The 20041-nt window shown below is 45.7% G+C and overlaps 1 protein-coding gene and 1 long non-coding RNA gene across 2 annotated transcripts in view; one reads left to right on the top strand and one right to left on the bottom strand.

Moving 5' to 3' along the window:
• The window catches only part of CYP2E1 (cytochrome P450 family 2 subfamily E member 1), a 46461-nt gene extending 42003 nt beyond the window's left edge, over positions 1-4458 (bottom strand). Inside the window, exon 1 of the mRNA XM_063781208.1 lies at positions 4254-4458. The gene's annotated coding sequence lies outside the window, so the exon portion shown is untranslated. The remainder of the gene's footprint in view (positions 1-4253) is intronic.
• The window catches only part of LOC134807095 (uncharacterized), a 53213-nt gene that overhangs the window by 24108 nt on the left and 9064 nt on the right, over positions 1-20041 (top strand). The window lies entirely within an intron of this gene.

Here is a 20041-nt window from a genome sequence, read left to right as displayed (position 1 = left end):
GCAATTACTCTTTATTCCAATATTATAATAATCCTAGCTCTATAATCATAAACTAGGAAAAACCAGGCCATACAGAGATAGGAGCTGAAGGGACATAGTGAGAAGTGACCAGAAGACAAGAGTCTGAGCCTTCTGTTATGCCCAGACAGGGCCACCAGAGGGCTCCTTGGTCTAGCGGTAACGCCAGCATCTGGGAAGACGCCCATTGCCAAGCAGACCATGGTCTAGCAGTAGCGTTAGTGTCAAGGAAAAACACCCGCTACTTAGCAGACCGGGAAAGAGAGTCTCCCTTTCCCCAGGGGAGTTTAGAGAAGACTCTACTCCTCCACCTCTTGTGGAAGGCATGACATTAGTCAGGCCCACACACAGTTATTCGGAGGCCTAACCGTCTCCCTGTGATGCTGTGCTTCAGTGATCACACTCCTAGTCTGCCTTCATGTTCCATCTTGTACACCTGGTTCTGCCGTTTAGTTAACAGTAGCAAATTAGTGAAAGTACTAAAAGTCTCTGATAAGCAGAAATAATGGTGTAAGCTGTTTCTCTTTCTCCTCTCTCTCTGCCTCGGCTGCCAGGCAGGAAAGGGCCCCCTGTCCAGGGGACACGTGATCCATGTGGCCTTCCCTATCATTGGAGATGGCCCACACTCCTCATCCTGCCCCTCTGTCTTGTGTCCAATAAATATCAGTGCAGCCTGGCATTCGGGGCCACTACCAGTCTCCGCGTCTTGGTGGTAGTGGTCCCCCAGGCCCAGCTGTCCTTTCTTTTATCTCTTTGTCTTGTGTCTTTATTTCTACGCTCTCTTGTCTCCACACAGAAGGAGAAAATGCACCAACATTTTCTCCTGTGGGGCTGGACCCTACAATTACCATGTCAATTAGGTGACAATACTTTGCAGGGCTGGGGCAAAGTACTCTAGAAGGCTGTGTATGCACTGAATCAGCATCTGATATATGGTACTGTTTCTCCCATAGCCAGGATTCACGGGTCCAGGAATCAAGGGGTGGAAGTGGAAGTGGCACCACTCACCATCACCCCTAATGATCCAGTAGCAAAATTTTTGCTTCCTGTTCCTGCAACATTACGTTCTGCTAGCCTAGAGATCTTAGTTCCAGAGGGAGTAACACTGCCACCAGGAGACACAACAACAATTCCATTAAACTGAAAGTTAAGATTGTCACCTGGACACTTCAGGCTCCTCCTACCTTTAAGTAAACAGGCTAAGAAGGGAGTTACAGTGTTGGCTAGGTTGATTGACCCAGACTATCAAGATGAAATCAGTCTACTACTCCATAACAGAGGTAAGGAGGAGCATGCATGGAATACAGGAGATCCATTAGGACGTCACTTAGTATTACCATGCCCTGTGATTAAGGTCAATGAGAAACTACAACAGCCCAATCCAGGGAGGACTACAAATGGTCCAGACCCTTCAGGAATGAAGGTTTAAGTCACTCCACCAGGAAAAAAACCTTGATCTGATGAGGTGCTTGCAGAAGGCAAAGGGAATACACAGTGGGCGATAGAAGAAGGTAGTCATCAATACCAGCTACGACCACATGACCAGCTGCAGAAATAAGGACTGTAAAAAGTATTAATCCTAGGTGAGTCTGTGTGGGTGTTGCCAAAGGAGATTTGAGTCAGTGGGCTGGGGAAGGCAGACCCACCCTTAATCAGGTGGACACCATCTAATGAGCTTCCAGCAAATATAAAGCAGGCAGAAAAACATGAAAAGGCAAGACTGGCTTAGCCTTCCAGCCTACATTTTTCTCCCATGCTGGATGCTTCCTGCCCTCGAACATCAGACTCCAAGTTCTTCAGTTTTGGGAATTGGACTGGCTCTCCTTGCTCCTCAGCTTGCAGACAGCCTATTGTGGGGACCTCATGATCATGTTAGTTAATATTTAATAAACTCCCGTTTACATATATACATATATATATATACACATATAATATTTATCCTATTAGTTCTGTCCCTCTAGAGAACCCTGACTAATACAGATTTTGGTACCAGGAGTGGGGTGTTGTGTTGCTGAAAAGATACCCAAAAATGTGGAATTGACTTTGGAATTGGGTAACAGGCAGAGGTTGGAACAATTTGGAGGGCTCAGAAGAAGATAAGAAAATGTGGGAAAGTTTGGAACTTCCTAGAGACTTTGCCCAAAATGCTGATAGCAATATGGACAATAAAGTCCAGGCTGAGGTGGTCTCAAATGGAAATGAGGAACTTGTTGGGAAGTGGAGCAAAGATGACTCTTGTTATGTTTAACAAATGGACTGGCAGCATTTTTCCCCTGCCCTAGAGACCTGTGGAACTTTGAACCGGAGAGAGATGATTTAGGGTATCAGGTGGAAGAAATTTCTAAGCAGCAAACATTCAAGAGGTGATTCAGGTGCTGTTAAAGGCATCCCATTTTATAAGGAAAGCACAGCATAGAAGTTTGGGAAATTTGCAGCCTGACAATGCAATAGAAAAAGAAAATCCCATTTTCTGGGGAGAAATTTAAGCCAGCTGCAGAAATTTGCATAAGTAACAAGGAGCAGAATGTTAACTCACAAGACAATGGGGAAAAGACATGCCTCTCCAGGGCATGTCAGAGGTCTTCACAGCAGCCCTTCTCATCACAGGCCTGGAGGTGTACAAGATAAAAATGGTTTCCTGGGATAGGCCCAGGGTCCCCATGCTGTGTACAGCCAAGGGACTTGGTGTCCTGTGTCCCAGCTGCCCCTAGCCATGACTAAAATGGACCAAGGTAAAGCTCCAGCCATGGCTTCAGAGGGTGCAAGCCCTAAGCCTTAGCACCTTCCACATGGTGTTGAGCCTGTGGGTACACAGAAGTCAAGAACTGAGGTTTGGGCACCTCCGCCTAGATTTCAGAAGATGTATGGAAATGCCTGGATGCCCAGGCAAAAGTTTGCTGCAAGGGCAAGGCCTTCATAGAGAACCTCTGCTACAGCAGTGCAAAAGGGAAATGTGGGGTCAGAGCCCCCAAACAGAATCCCTAATGGGGTAACCACCTATTGGAGCTGTGAGAAGAGGGCCACCATCCTCCAGACCCCAGGATGATAGATCCACTGATAGCTTGCACTGTGTGCCTGGAAAAGCCACAGACACTCAACACCAGCCCATAAAAACAGCCGGGAGGGAGGCTGTATCCTGCAAAGCCAAGGGGCGGAGCTGCCCAAGACCATGGGAACCCACTTCTTGCATCAGTGTGACCTGGATGCGAGACGTGGAGTCAAAGGAAATAATTTTGGAACTTTAAGATTTGACTGCCCTGATGGATTTTGGACTTGCATGGGGCCTGTAGCCCCTTTGTTTTGGCCAATTTCTCCCATTTGGAATGGCTGTTTTTGCCCAATGCCTGTACCCACATTGTATCTAGGAAGTAACTAACTTGCTTTTGATTTTACAGGGTCGTAAGCAGAAGGGAGTTTTCTTGTCTCAGATGAGACATTAGACTGTGGACTTTTGAGTTAATGCTGAAATGAGTTAAGGCTTTGGGGGACTGTTGGGAAGGCATGATTGATTATGAAATGTGAGAACATGAGATTTGGGAGGGGCCAGGAGTGGAATGATATGGTTTGCCTGTGCCCCCACCCAAATCTCAACTTGAATTATATCTCCCAGAATTCCCATGTTTTGTGGGAGGGACCCAGTGGGAGGTAATTGGATCATAGGGGCTGGTCTTTCCTGTGCTATTCTCATGGTAGTGAAAAAGTCTCACAAGATCTGATGGGTTTATCACGGGTTTCTGCTTTTGCTCCCTCCTCATTCTCTCTTGCCACTGCCATGTAAGAAGTGCCTTTCGCCCTCCACCATGATTCTGAGACCTTCCCCAGCCACGTGGAACTGTAAGTCCAGTTAAACCTCTTTCTTTTGTAAATTGCCTAGTCTCAGGTATGTCTTTATCAGCAGCGTGAAAATGGACTAATACACTTCCCCTCTCTCTCTGTCTTGCTCACTCACTCACTCCCCCTCTTGCCTTGCCATGTGATCCCTGCACGCCAGCTCCACTTCACCCTCCACCATGCATGAAAGCAGCCTGTGCCATCATCCTTTGCAAATGCTGGCACCATGATTCCTGTACAGCCTGCAGAACCATGAGCTAAATAAACCTCTTTTCTTTACAAATTACCCAGCCCCAGCTATTCCTTTATAGCAACACTAAGTGGACTAAGACAATTGAGATAGAAACTTTAAGCACCAGCCAGCAGATATGGGTTTTAAGAGTTTTGTTTCCCACTGAACCTACCAAATGCCCTGAAAACAATGTCAAGTATTGCCTCATTACATCTGCCTCTGCTGCAAGTTGTGATGTCATAGTAGAATCATCCAGAAATCCTTTCATTGTTTTTCTTATGGAAGACTTGTGGACCCAAGGTGGCATTTAATCATAACTCTCTTGTCTAACTTGGAAACAAGAATTTACTCTCCTTCTCTTCTTTTTGTTCTTTCTTTCTTTCTAAAAAAAAAAAGTGGGGGGCAGTAAGCATGATGTCTGAAGAAATAAATATGCCCTGGAGATTTGGAGGTATTATGTATTACCTCCCACATTCTAGATGCCCACTCTTTCCCTGGGAAGAAACACAGAGACCCTGATAAGCCCCTGATTTAAGAATAACAGACTAATCTCCAAGAAGGAAAAACTGAAATGAGGTTTGTCAGGGCGTTTTGTGCCCTCACAGGGTGAGGATATGTAGTAATGTAGTTTCTTGGAAACTAATCTTTATAAGAAATATTTTCCTGAACTTCTTTAGCTTCATCAGTTTCCTTTCTTTTTATTAGTAAATATAGCTAAAACTTGCTTTTAAAACATATATGATATTCTCATAAAACTTTATCTTTCAACCTAATCTAAGCAGTTCTCTAGCTATACACGATTTAGCTTTCTTTCTGTATATGCAGAAAGACATGGAATCATGATTGGAGCGATGTCCACCAGATGTCAAAATAGAGTTCTGGATTCTTGTTTTGTATCAACTTTAATGAGATATAATTTCCATATAATAAAATATACATATTTGTGTATAATTTGATAAGTTCTCAAAAGCTTATACACCCATGTAAACACCTCCACATCATGATACAGAACATTTCAATTACCCTAACAAGCTCTTCTCTGCCCTTTTGATACAAATCCTTCATCTCAGCCCCAAGCAATCACTATTCTTTCTCTCACTTTACATTAGTTCTCTTATTGTGCAGTTTTATATAAATGGAATTATACAATATGAACTTATTTTGTATCTATCTTCTTTTGCTAATCTAAACACTTTTCAGATTCATCCATGTTGGTGCATGGATGAATGCATGCTAAGTCCTATTCCATTATATAGATGTATCACATTTATATAATTATATTCCATTATATAGATTGCTAAATCCTATTTCATTATATAGATATATCACAATTGTTTTGTCCATCATCTATTGATGGATATTTGTCTTAATTTTAGCTTTAGATTAATTTGGATAAAGTTGGGGTAAGCATAAATACATAGGCCTTTGTGTTGATATATGTTTTTCAAGCTCTTATATAAATCCCTAGGAGTATACATTCAACTTTCTAAAAAAAGTCATTTTTTCCCCAAAGTAGTTTTGCCATTTTACATTTCCACCAGAAATTTACGGTTGTTGCAGTTGTTCTACATTGTTTCCAACACTTGAAATTGTCAGTTTCTTTAATGTTAGTGGGTCTCTAATGGTATCCCATTTTGCTTATAATTTCTAGTTCCTTGATGACTAATGACGTTGAACATCTTTTCACATGCTGATTGGCTATGCATATAAGTTCTTTTATGTAGGGTCTGTTTGTATCAGTTGACCATTTTAAAAAACAATTAGGTTGATTGTCTCCCTATTATTGAATTTTTAGAATTATTTATATAATATGGAAATACAACTTTTGTCTAATATATATGTTATGAATATTTTCTCCAGGTTTGTGGTTTGCCTTTTCATTTTCTTATCTATGTCTTTCAAAAAGCAGAGGTTTCTAATTTTTATAAAGCCTACTTTGTAAATTATTTTCTTTGGTGGTTTGTGCTTTTTGTGTGTGTACTACCTACAAAATTTTTGTATACCCAAAAGTTGCATATTTTTTCTAGTAGCTTTTAGTTTAGCTTTACTGTTTTGGTATATGATCTGTTTAATGTTCATATATGGTTTGAGATAGGGATTATGGTTCATTCTTTTCTATATACATAACCAGTTATTTCTTTTCTATATATAAGTAACCAGTTGTTTCAACACCATTTTTGAAAAGATTATCTTTTGGCTGGGCATGGAGGCTCATGCCTGTAAACCCAGCACTTTGGGAGGCCGAGGTGGGCAGATCACATGAGGTCAGGAGTTCAAGACCAGCGTGGCCAACATGTGAAACCCTGTCTCTACTAAAAATACAAAAATTAGCTGGGCATGGTGATACATACCTGTAATCCTAGCTACTCTGGAGGCTGAGGCATAAGAATTGCTTGAACCTGGGAGACAGAGGTTGCCGTGAGCTGAGATCACACCACTGTACTTCAACCTAGGTGACAGAGCAAGACTCCATTAAAAAAAAAAAAAGACTATCTTTTCCCTGATTAGATTAAACTGTATTGATCCTTTGTTAAAGATAATTGACCATTTAGGTATAGGTTTATTCATTTCTGAATAGTTATCCTTACATATTTATCCTTATATCAATAGCAGACTGTCTTTACCCAAATAGCTTTAAAGTAAATGTTCAAATCAAGTGATTTTATTTCCCTAATTCTGTTCTTTCTTGTTCTTCAAAATTGTGTAAAATACTATATGACATTTGAATAACCATATAAAATTTAAAATCAAATGTCAATTTCTAGGTACTAGTTCAATTTTGGAAGAACTGAAATATTATCAATATTGACTCTGCAATCATAGCGTGTATCTCCACTTATTTTTATCTTCCTTGAGTTTTATCAACAATGCTGTGATCATAGTACTTAAGTCTTAAACACATTTTGCTAAATTTATCCTTATTTCATGCCTTTGATGCAATTGCAAATGGTGTTTATTTGATTGCAATTTCCAATCCTTGTTATTAGTACATAAAACACTATTTATTTTTGTATGTTTTACTTTATGTGACCTTGATAAACTCATTAATTCAAGTAGCACTTTTAACATACATGTGATTATGTAACATTACATGGCATAGTTAACCTTAAGACAGTGAGATTTTCCTGGTAAGCCTGACCTAAGCCCACAAGCTCTTTAAAAAAGAGAGTTTTTTTTTCTAGTTTCAAAAGGCAATGTAGAATAGAAGCAAACTGGTTTCACTCTCTCCCACAGAAAACCAAAAACAAAGATTATCACCAGAAATATCCCAGAACTCAAATAAAAAGATGAGACCACTTCCAGGCCCACAGAGAAGTGAAAACACTCTGAGTAGTTGGTAAGAGAACTAGACACCCACATTTGCAATGCCCCCTCCCCCATTCTGCCTGGCACCACATGTGTTGAAAAATTTCCCCAACTCATTGTTTCTACACTGAGAAAAGCAAAATAGAGGAGACAAACAGCTTCCCCACCATTTTGGGTTCCCTGGCAGGAGAACTGTCCCTACCTTAGCCCATGGGAAGCATCAAGAAGTATCCCTGAAGACAGGCAGAGACAAAGTGGGGAGGTGGGACGACCACCTCCAGCCCTGGAAACTCTGCTCTGAAACTCAGCCACAGGAGATGCGAATTACAGTGGATGTTCAGCAGCACCATGCTGTAGGAGTTTCATCCCACAGGTCCCCTGGGTACAAACCCCTAGCCAGCCTTCCCACACTACTGGGATATCCCTTTGGGACTTCCCCACCTCTAACTCAAGAAGAGCAGTGCTCTAACCATTTACTAGAGCCAAGGGGAGCTTGTTTTTAAGGTACCACCTAGAGCCACAAAGGAGGCCTATGTGACCTAGCATTAGAGAGCCTCTAAGCTTGGGAATAAGATAGCTGACTAGAGATGCCTGGTATTCATCTCCTCCCCACCCACCACCCCAGACAAAAAGGAACCAAAGCAAAAAATAAACAGCTCAGTGTTGACTGGAGTGTTGAAGGAAGAGTGCTGGTATGCAAAAGAGGAGTGGAAATGCACCTGTGGTGATTAGAAGTCCAGGAGGGCAGTGTGGAAGCACTTGGCCCCTGCAACCCCTTGTCCCTCATCCAGATCAGAACTGCCTAATGTCAGGAGTCACTTATTGCGGATAAACAAAAGATCCCCACCATCCCTGATTGCCACTGCAAACACCTAAAGTCCTTACAACAGGAGAATCCCACCGTCACCCAGTTTGGAGAGCTGCAGGGCATTCACACAGCTCCATTGCCCTAGATTAGGAGCACAATATGTGCACTCCCCATCCCCCAACTATCCCCTGTAAGCCAGTCTGCTGCAGCAGGGCACCATCTTGAGACCAGAGTCATGTCTGGAGTGCACCCTATTCTGGAGGCCAGTATCCACTGCACCTTTCCAGCACTGGAGCTCTGTCTTTGTTCCACCAAGCCCACACTGGTGGCCGAGCACCACAATGCTGGCAGCATGAAGCCTGGGCCCAGGATTGGCTGTGACCCTGGAGAGCAGAAAAACCAACTCCTACCACCCTCACTTCCAGACAGAGGAAAAGTCTGGCAGTCCCACCCAGGGCAAAACTGCCCTTGAGCCAGCCACACTGCTGCATGCCCTCCTCCAAGTCGGAGAGGCCCTCAAGCCTCTGAGTAGCTGACACACTTCCAGGCCAGTGGAGTGGCTATGTGCCTATATTCAGGGCCTGAGTAACAGTTTTGAGGTGCCCTATTCCCTGCAGACAAGGCCCTGACTTGTCCAATGGCCCTATGTCCACAATCAGTGGCTGAGAAACTGCTCTAGGGGCTGCCATTTGCAAAACACCCCCAGAACAACCAAGCAGTTGTGTGCCCTGGGACTGAAAAGCAGCTCAGCTGGCCAACCCTGGTGGGCAAATCCCCAGTCCAGCTGAGCAGATGCACACCTACATCCCAGGTCCAAGAAACAGCCTGGTGGCCCACCCCCAGCAGACACACACTCAGGCCAGCTGAGCAGTCATGCAGCTGTGTCCTGGGTCTGAGAAATAGTCCCATGGGCTGCCTGCAGCAGACACACCCCCAGGCCAGTCAAGCAGCCCTGTGCCTGCATACCAGGCCTGAGAAACAGCCCTGTCAGCCACCCATGGTGAGCATGCCCATAAGCTGGCCAAATATCTATGCTCATGCTCCTGGCCAGAGTAACAGCCCAGTGGCCCCAACCCCAGGGAGCCAGACCTCAAGTTGACCAGCCCATTGTGCATATGCACACACATCCCAACCTGAGAAACAGCCTGGTAAGCCTGACCTAAGTGCACAAGCTCTTTAAAAAGGAGAGGGAAAGCTGCACCACCAGTGCCACAGACTCTCTCAGACTAGGCCACTGAGAAACTTGAAACACCACTAATGTAGATTACAGCTGAAAAGACTACACAGAGACTACATTACTGCATCCATCTAGAGCCCAGGGCAATGCACCCCACTGAACTGATGCCCTGGGGCCCATTCACATGAATGAGTCTTTCGCTTCAAAACTTACTCCATACAAGCAAAAGAGGTGATTTTTTTTTCCCACCAGATGTATAGAAATCAACATAGAGACACCTCAACACATTAACCTTGAAAACGCAAGGAAACATGTCACCTCCAAAGAAAAATAATAATTCTCCTATGACAGATCTCAATCATAAGGAAATATATAAAATGCCAGAAAAAGAATTCAAAATAATAATCTTAAGGAAACTCAGTGAGTTACAAGAGAATACAGATACAACATTCAATGAAATTAGAAAATAATTTATGATTTGAATAAGAAATTTAACTAAATGGTAGATATCATTAAAAAGAGCCAAATGGAAATCCTCAGCTGATGAATTCAATGAATGAAATTAAAATATACAATCAAGCACTTCAACAACAGATTAAACAAAGGAGAAGAAAGAACTTCTGTACTTGAAGGTAGGTCTTTTGAAATAATACAGGCAGACAAAAAATAATTTAAAGGAATAAAGAAAGCCTGCAGGATTTATGGGACACCATTAAGCAAACAAATATTCTGGGCATTCCAGGAGGAGAAAAGAAGGGAAATGGAAAACACATTTAATGAAATAACAGCAGAAAAATCCCAAATCTTGGGAGAGGGATGAATGTCCAAGCCCAGGAAGCTCCAAGAACCCCAAATAGATTCAACCCAAACAGGTCCTCTCCAAGGCACATTATAGTCAAACTGTCAAAAGTCAAACATAAAGAATTTTTAAAGTAGCAGGAGAAAAGCATCAAATCAGATATAAGGGAATCCCAGTTTGATTAACAGCAGATTTCTCAGCAGAAACCTTACAGGTCAGAAGAGAATGAGATGATATATTCAAGGTACTGAAATAAATTTTTAAAAAACCTGTCAACCAAGAATATTATATCCAGCAAATCTATCCTTCAAGAATGGAAGAGAAACAATTTTTCTTGGGAAGGAAAAATTGAGGGAATTCATCACCACTAAAGCAGTCTTACAGGAAATGCTCAAGGGAGCCTTACATTTGGAAGTGAAAAGACAATAACCCATCATGAAAACAAGCAAAACTATAAAACTAACTGATATAACAAAGGGGAAAGATAAAGGAATCAAGCCTTATCACTACAGAAAACCACCCAACTGCAAAAATAAATAATAACAGATGAAGCAAGGACCAAAGAATATACAAAGCAACCAGAAAGCAATCAATAAAATAACAGGAGTAAGTTGCCACCTATCAGTAATAACTTTGAATGTAAATAGATTAAATTGCCCATTTAAAAGCTAGAGACTGGCTGAAGGACAAAAAAAAAAAAAAGGCCCAACTATATGCGCTGCCTTACCTATAAAGACACACAAAGACTGAAAGTGAAGAATGGAATGGAAAAAGATATTTCATGCAAATGAAAACCAAAAGTGCCAGAGACGGTGGCTCACATCCATATATCCAGCACTCTGGGAGGCCGAGGCAGGCAGATCACGAGGTTAGGAGTTCCAGACCAGCCTGGCCAATATGGTGAAACCCCATCTCTACTGAAAATACAAAAATAAAAATTAGCTGGGCATGGTGGCACACACCTGTAATCCCAGCTACTCAGGAGGCTGAGGCAGAAGAATCAGTTGAACCTGGGAGGCAGAGGTTGCAGTGAGCCGAGAGAGTGCCTCTGCACTCCAGCCTGGGCAACAGAATGAGGCTCCGTCAAAACAAAAAACAAACAAACAAACAACAAAAAAAAAACAAGCAGGAGTACCTGTATTTATATCAGAAAGTACAGATTTCAAGCTAAAAACTGTAAAAAGAGACAAAGAAGGACATTATATAATAATAAAGGGATCAGCTCAGCAAGAGAACATAACAATTTTAAATATATATGCACCCAACACTAGAGCACCCAGATATATAGAGCAAATATCATTGGATCTAAAGGGAGAGGTAGACCCCACTACAATAATAGTTGGGGACTTCAGCACCCCACTCTCTGCACTGGACAGATCATCTAGACAGAAAATCAACAAAGAAACATTGGCTCTAAATTGCACCATAGAACAAATGGGTCTAATAAACCTTTACAGAACAGTTCACCCAAGAGCTACATAAAACACATTCTTTTCATCACTACATGGAGAATTCTCCAGGACTGGTCATATACTAGGATACAAAACAGGTCTCAACAAATGTTTTAAATCAAAATTATATCAAATATCTTATCTGATCACAATGGAATAAAACTAGAAATCAATAACAAGAAAAACATTCAAAACTATGAAAATACATGGAAATTAAGCAGCATAATCCTGAACAAACAATGGGTGAAGGAAGAAATTAAGAATGAAATTTTAATACTTCTTGAAACAAATGAAAATAGAAACACAACGGAAAAGCAGTATTAAGAGGCAAGTTTACAGCAATAAATGCCTACATTAAAAAAAGACTAGAAAGAAAATAAATGACTTAATAATGCACCTCAAGGAACTAGGAAAGCAAGAACAAACCAAACCCAAAATTAGTAGAAGAAAAGAAATAGTAAAGATCAGAGCAGAAATAAAATTAAACAGAAACACAATACAAAATAACAAAAAATGAAAAGTTGGGTTTTTGAAAAGAAAAAGTTGATAAACCATTACCTAGACTAACATTAAGAAAAGAGAAGTCTCAAATAAATAACAGCAGCAACGAAAAAGAAGAAATCACAATGGATATCACAGAACTATCAAGGATCATTAGAGACTGCTATGAACAACTGTAGAGACTGATAAATTTCTGGACATGTACAACTTACCAAGATTAAACCAAGAAGAAATAGAAAACCTGAACAGACCAAGACAAGTAACAAGATTGAATCAGTAATAAAAAGTCCTTCAACAAAGAAAAGTCCAGTACTGGATGGCTTCACTGCTGAATCCTATAGAATTTTTAAAGAATAATTAATACTGCTTCCTCTTAAACTATTCCAAAAAATTAAAGCAGAGGGAATTCTTCCTAACTCATTCTTCAAGACCAGAATAACTTTGATACCAAAACCAGACAAGGACACAACAACAACAGCAAAAAGAAAACTACAGGCCAATATCTCTTGTGTACATAGATGCAAAAATCCTCAACAAAATACTAGCAAACTGAATTAAACAACACATCAAAAAACAATAACCATGCTCAAGTGGGCTTTATCCCAGGAATGCAAGGATAGTTCAACCTACACAAATCAACAAACATCATACATACATCAGTAGAATGAAGGGAAAAAACATGATCATCTCAATAGATGCAGAAAAATGTTTTGATAAAATGCAACATCTCCTTCATGATAAAAACTCTTAATAAATTAAATATATAATCAAAGTAACTCAACATAATAAATATATATGACAAACCCACAGTTAACAGCTTATTGAATGAAGAAAAGTGGGGGGGCATCCTTGTTTCAGTGCTTAGAGGAAAAGAAAGTTCTAACTCTTAGTACTGATAAATTTAGTAAAGTCACAGGATTCTAATATACAAAAATCAGTAGCATTTCTATACATGACAATACAGTTTAGATATTTGTCCCCTCCAAATCTCATGTTGAAATTTGTTCCCCAATGTTGGAGGTGGGGCCTAATGGCAGGTATTTGGAGCATGGGAGAAGATCCCTAATGAATGTCTTGGTGCCATCTTCATGGTAATGAGCAAGAACTGATTATATTTTAAAAGCCTGGCACCTTCCTTCCATCTTTCTCTCTCCCTTCACCTCACCATGTGAGGCAGCTCCCTCTTGCCTTCTTCCATGAGTGGAAGCTTTGAGGCCCTCACCAGAAGCATATGCTAGTGCCATGCTTCTGTTACAGCCTGCAGAACTGTGAGCCAAATAAACCTAACTTCTTCATAAATTACCCAACCTCAGGTATTCCTTTATAGCAACACAAATGGATTAAGGCACATGAACAATGAACTAGCTGAAAAAGAAATCAAGAAAGCAATCCCATTTACAATAGATACAAAAAAACAGTGCCTAGGAACAAATTTAGCCAAGGAAGTAAAAGATCTCTACAGGGAAAACTACAAAATATTGATAACAAAATTGAAGAGGATACAAATAGAGAGATATCTCATGCTTATGGATAGGAGAATGACAATACTACCCAAGGCAATCTACAGATTCAGTGCTATCTCTACCGAAATACCAATGACATTCCTACAGAACTAGAAAAAAAAATCATAAAATTTGTATGGAATCACAAAATATCCCAAATAGCCAAAGCAATCCTGAGCAAAAGGAACAAAGCTGGAGCTATCATCACATTAGCAGACCTCAAAATATACTACAAAGCTGCAGTAACCAAAACAGCAATGGCATGGTACTGGCATAAAAACAGACACATAGACCAATGGAACAGAATGGAGAACCCAGAAATTAATCCACATATCTACAGCCAACTGATTTTTGACAAAGGTGCCAAGAATATTCACTGAGGAAAGGACAGCTTCTTTAATAAATGGTACTGGGAAAACTAGATATTCACATGCAGAAGAATAAAACTAGACCCCTTTCTACTCTATACAAAAATCAACTCAAAATGAATCAAAGATCTAAATGTAAGACCCAAAACTATAAAACTGCTAGAAGAAAACATAGGGTAAATGCTTCAGAACATTGGTCTGAAAGAAAAGATTTTATGAATAAGACCTTGAAATCACAAGCAACAAAAGCAAAAATTAACAAATAGTGTTATATCAAACTAAAAGATTTTTACATGGTGAAGGAAACAATCAAAAGAGTGGTGAGACAACCTATAGAATGGGAGAAAATATCTGCAAACCAATCATCCAAGAAGTGATTAATATCCAGAATATAAAAGAAGCTGCAACATCTCAACAGAAAAAAAAAAGATTTAAAAATGGGCAAATGATCTGAATAGACATTTCTCAAAAGAAGACATGCAAATAGACAACAGGTATGTGAAAAAAATGCTCAACATCAAGAATCATCAGGGAGACACAAACCAAAACCACAATGAGATGTCATCTCATCCTAGTTAGGACGGTTATTATCAAAAAGAAAAAATAACAAATGGCGGCAAGAGCGCAGATAAAAGGGAACTCTCGTGCACTGTTAGTGGATATGTAAATTAGTACAGCCATCACGGCAAACAGTATGGAGGTTTCTCAAAAACTAAAAATAGAACTACCATATGAACCAGCAATCCCACTGGGTATTTATCCAAAGGAAAAGAAATCAGTATATCAAAGGGATACCTGTACCCCCATGTTTATTGCAGCACTATTCACAATACCCAAGATATGGAATCAACCTAAGTGTCCATCAATGAATGAAGGGATAAGGAAAATGTGGTATATATACACAATGGAATACTATTCAGCCATAAAAAAGAATGAAATCTTATCATGTGCAGCAACATGGATGGAACTGGAGGTCATTATGACAAGTGAAATAAGCCGGCCATAGAAAGACAAATATTGCATGTTCTCACTCACATGTGGGAGCTTAAAAAGTTGATCTCATGGAGGTAGAGGGTAAAATGATAGTTACCAGAGGCTGGGAAGGGTGTGGGGGAAGGGGATGAAGAGAGGTTGTTAAGGGGTACAAACATACAATTAGACAGAAGGATCTGATCATCACACACGGGTACCCGATTTGATCATCACACATGGGCACCTGATTTGATAATTACATTACTCAGCAAACGTACACCCTTATTTATGCATTTTGTTGTTTGAAAATATTACCTTAAGACAAGAGCAAAACTCCATCTCAAGGACTGTGTGGTAGATAGAGCTCCCTCTCCCCTCTCCCCTCTCCCCTCTCCCTTCCCCCCTCCCCCCTCTCCCCTCTCCCCTCTTTCCACGGTCTCCCTCTGATGCCGAGCCGAAGCTGGACGGTACTGCTGCCATCTCAGCTCACTGCAACCTCCCTGCCCGATTCTCCTGCCTCAGCCTGCCGAGTGCCTGCGATTGCAGGCGTGCGCCGCCACGCCTGACTGGTTTTCGTATTTTTTTGGTGGAGACAGGGTTTCGATGTGTCGGCTGGGCTGGTCTCCAGCTCCTAACCGCGAGTGATCCGCCAGCCTCGGCCTCCCGAGGTGCCGGGATTGCAGACGGAGTCTCGTTAACTCAGTGCTCAATGGCGCCCAGGCTGGAGTGCAGTGGCGTGATCTCGGCTCGCTACAACCACCTCCCAGCCGCCTGCCTTGGCCTCCCTAAGTGCCGAGATTGCAGCCTCTGCCTGGCAGCCACCCCGTCTGGGAAGTGAGGAGCGTCTCCGCCTGACTGCCCATCGTCTGGGATGTGAGGAGCCCCTCTGCCTGGCTGCCCAGTCTGGAAAGTGAGGAGCGTCTCTGCCCGGCCGCCATCCCATCTAGGAAGTGAGGAGCGCCTCTTCCCGGCCGCCATCACATCTGGGATGTGAGGAGCGTCTCTGCCCGGCCGCCCATCGTCTGAGATGTGGGGAGCACCTCTGCCCTGCCGCCCCGTCCGGGATGTGAGGAGTGTCTCTGCCCGGCCGCCCTGTCTGAGAAGTGAGGAGACCCTCTGCCTGGCAACCGCCCCATCTGAGAAGTGAGGAGCCCCTCCGCCCGGCAGCCACCCAGTCTGAGAAGTGAGGAGCGTCCTCCCTCCTCGTCTGGGAGGGAGGTGGGGGGGTCAGCCCCCCGCCCGGCCAGCCGCCCCGTCCGGGAGGTGAGGGGCACCTCTGCCCGGCCGCCCCTACCGGGAAGTGAGGAGCCCCTCTGCCCGGCCAGCCGCCTCGTCCGGGAGGGAGGTGGGGGGGTCAGCCCCCCGCCTGGCCAGCCGCCCCGTCCGGGAGGCGAGGGGTGCCTCTGCCCGGCCGCCCCTACTGGGAAGTGAGGAGCCCCTCTGCCCGGCCAGCCGCCCCGTCCGGGAGGGAGGTGGGGGGGTCAGCCCCCCTCCCGGCCAGCCGCCCCATCCGGGAGGGAGGTGGGGGGGTCAGCCCCCCGCCCGGCCAGCCGCCCCGTCCGGGAGGGAGGTGGGGGGATCAGCCCCCCGCCTGGCCAGCCGCCCTGTCCGGGAGGGAGGTGGGGGGATCAGCCCCCTGCCCGGCCAGCCGCCCTGTCCAGGAGGTGGGGGGGGCGCCTCTGCCCGGCCGCCCCTACTGGGAAGTGAGGAGCCCCTCTGCCTGGCCAGCCGCTCTGTCTGGGAGGGAGGTGGGGGGGTCAGCCCCCCGCCTGGCCAGCTGCCCCATCCGGGAGGTGAGGGGCGCCTCTGCCCGGCCGCCCCTTCTGGGAAGTGAGGAGCCCCTCTGCCCGGCCAGCCGCCCCGTCCGGGAGGGAGGTGGGGGTTCAGCCCCCCGCCCGGCCAGCCGCCCCGTCCGGGAGGGAGGTGGGGGGTCAGCCCCCCGCCCGGCCAGCCGCCCCGTCCGGGAGGGAGGTGGGGGGGTCAGCCCCCCGCCCGGCCAGCCGCCCCGTCCGGGAGGGAGGTGGGGGGGTCAGCCCCCCGCCCGGCCAGCCGCCCCGTCCGGGAGGGAGGTGGGGGGGTCAGCCCCCCGCCCGGCCAGCCGCCACGTCCGGGAGGGAGGTGGGGGGGTCAGCCCCCCGCCCGGCCAGCCGCCCCGTCCGGGAGGGAGGTGGGGGGGTCAGCCCCCCGCCCGGCCAGCCGCCCCGTCCGGGAGGGAGGTGGGGGGTCAGCCCCCCGCCCGGCCAGCCGCCCCGTCCGGGAGGGAGGTGGGGGGATCAGCCCCCCGCCCGGCCAGCCGCCCTGTCCGGGAGGTGAGGGGCTCCTCTGCCCGGCCGCCCCTACCGGGAAGTGAGGAGCCCCTCTGCCCGGCCAGCCGCCCCCTCCGGGAGGGAGGTGGGGGGGTCAGCCCCCCGCCGGGCCAGCCGCCCCGTCGGGGAAGTGAGGGGCGCCTCTGCCCGGCCGCCCCTACTGGGAAGTGAGGAGCCCCTCTGCCCGGCCAGCCGCCCTGTCCGGGAGGGAGGTGGGGGGTCAGCCCCCCGCCCGGCCAGCCGCCCTGTCCGGGAGGGAGGTGGGGGGGGTCAGCCCCCCGCCCGGCCAGCTGCCCCGTCCGGGAGGTGAGGGGCGCTTCTGCCCGGCCGCCCCTACTGGGAAGTGAGGAGCTCCTCTGCCCGGCCACCACCCCATCTGGGAGGTGTACTCAACAGCTCATTGAGAACGGGCCATGAAGACAATGGCGGTTTTGTGGAATAGAAAGGGGGGAAAGGTGGGGAAAAGATTGAGAAATCAGATGGTTGCTGTGTCTGTGTAGAAAGAGGTAGACATGGGAGACTTTTCATTTTGTTCTGTACTAAGAAAAATTCTTCTGCCTTGGGATCCTGTTGATCTGTGACCTTACCCCCAACCCTGTGCTCTCTGAAACATGTGCTGTATCCACTCAGGGTTGAATGGATTAAGGGCGGTGCAAGATGTGCTTTGTTAAACAGATGCTTGAAGGCAGCATGTTCGTTAAGAGTCATCACCACTCCTTAATCTCAAGTACCCAGGGACACAAACACTGCGGAAGGCCGCAGGGTCCTCTGCCTAGGAAAACCAGAGAACTTTGTTCACTTGTTTATCTGCTGACCTTCCCTCCACTATTGTCCTGTGACCCTGCCAAATCCCCCTCTGCGAGAAACACCCAAGAATGATCAATAAAAAAGAAAAAAAAAAAAGAAAATATTACCTTAAAAGGAAAAATAACTATAAACAAATGTTTAATGATATGCACGCAGAAGTATTTAAGAAGTGAACTGATGTTTGCAACTGGCTTTGAAATGCATAAAATAGATGGATTGGTGATGGACACAAGGATAGATAATCAATTAAACAAAGATAATAAGTTAATGACAGAATGTAGGTGATTGGTGCATAAATTAAAGAATGAGAATGCCCTTCTCTGAAAGGAAGTAAATCAGTAAAGCCACATGTATTTCCTGCAGGTCATTAAAAAGAAAGGCTGGATAACCCCATCTCTCACCCTTTATGGTGCCAGGACCACGAAACCTCACACAGGGAGGAGAGCATTTCTCGTGTTTTCCTTGACCTCACACCAAGAGGAGTTGGGTTGGAGAGTCGGGGTTTCGGTGATTTTCTCCAAAGCAGGATATCAAGAAATGCCCCCACCCCGTCAACATAGACCAGGCAGTGTGCACAGTGGGCATATGTGACTCTCGACCCATCCCCGGGCAAGAACCCCTGACTAAAAGAAGACACGGCCAGCGGCACCCCCAAGGTGAATGCTCCCACACTGCTCCTGGGACCCAGTTGCCAGTGAAAGGGAGTCAAGCAGGTGCATGGGGTGTCGGAGGGTAAGTGGCCCTTTTGGGCTCCTGCTCAACTAGCCGCTGGCCCTCCCTTAGCTCCCTGCTGCCTTGTAGCCCTGACTGCACCTACCCATACAGCCTTGGGATGTTGGGAGTTCCACGTTGAATGATGGCAGCCCCGTGCGGGAGCACATTATTTATAAATATGTGGCATTAATTACTTTCTTGTTCCTTGCTGCTTGCATGAGATTCTCAAAGTCATATGTTGAAATTAGTTTGTTAACACCTGGAACATTTCACACTAGAAACTTCCCTTCCTTTTACCTGATGCAAGAAAACACTCCTCAGTGCTACTGATAAGTCCTTGTTCCGCAGGGAGTAGGTGAGGGGTTCAGGGTGGGGCTGACCACTGTGTACAGCACAGCCACCACTCTGCTGTTGTCCATGGATGTGCAGACGATGTCTAAAAGGGCCAGGTTGGTGAGAAAGAAGTACATTGGCGTGTGGAGGCCTGGATTCAGGCTGATGGCCATGACCATGAGGATGTTTCCTACAAGTGCCATCAGGTAAAGGAGGAAAAAAGCAAAGCAGCAGCCCTGGAGTGGAAGGTCTTCAGAGAAACCCTGCAGGACAAACGCCTCTACACTGTGTGGTTGTTTGCTGCCATTAGGAGTGTGAGGCCCTCAGGGGTCACTGGGCACAGCTAGTGCCACCAGCCCAGGAACAGGGTGGCCAGGTGACCTGTCCACTTGCTCGCTGTCCTGCTGAGTCTCTCTGGGACCTGTCCCCTTGCTCGCTGTCCTGCTGAGACTCCCTGGGACCTGTCCGCTTGCTCGCTGTCCTGCTGAGACTCTGGGACCTGTCCGCTTGCTCGCTGTCCTGCTGAGACTCTCTGGGACCTTTCCGCTTGCTCGCTGTCCTGCTGAGACTCTCTGGGACCTGTCCCCTTGCTCGCTGTCCTGCTGAGTCTCTCTGAGACCTGTCCCCTTGCTCGCTGTCCTGCTGAGTCTCTCTGGGACCTGTCCCCTTGCTCGCTGTCCTGCTGAGACTCTCTGGGACCTGTCCCCTTGCTCGCTGTCCTGCTGAGACTCTCTGGGACCTGTCCCCTTGCTCCCTGTCCTGCTGAGACTCTGGGACCTGTCCGCTTGCTCGCTGTCCTGCTGAGACTCTCTGGGAAAGTTTGTTGTTGGCAACTTTCCTGCAGAAAGCACATAATTAAGATGTTAACATGGGTCCCTGCGCCCAGGGAGAATCAGAGCATTAACCCTCCACTCTG

This window comes from Pan troglodytes, chromosome 8, assembly GCF_028858775.2.
Source record: "Pan troglodytes isolate AG18354 chromosome 8, NHGRI_mPanTro3-v2.0_pri, whole genome shotgun sequence".
Classification (NCBI taxonomy): domain Eukaryota; kingdom Metazoa; phylum Chordata; class Mammalia; order Primates; family Hominidae; genus Pan; species Pan troglodytes.
Note: the sequence above shows the minus strand (reverse complement) of the source record. Positions and strands in the feature narration are given on the sequence as shown.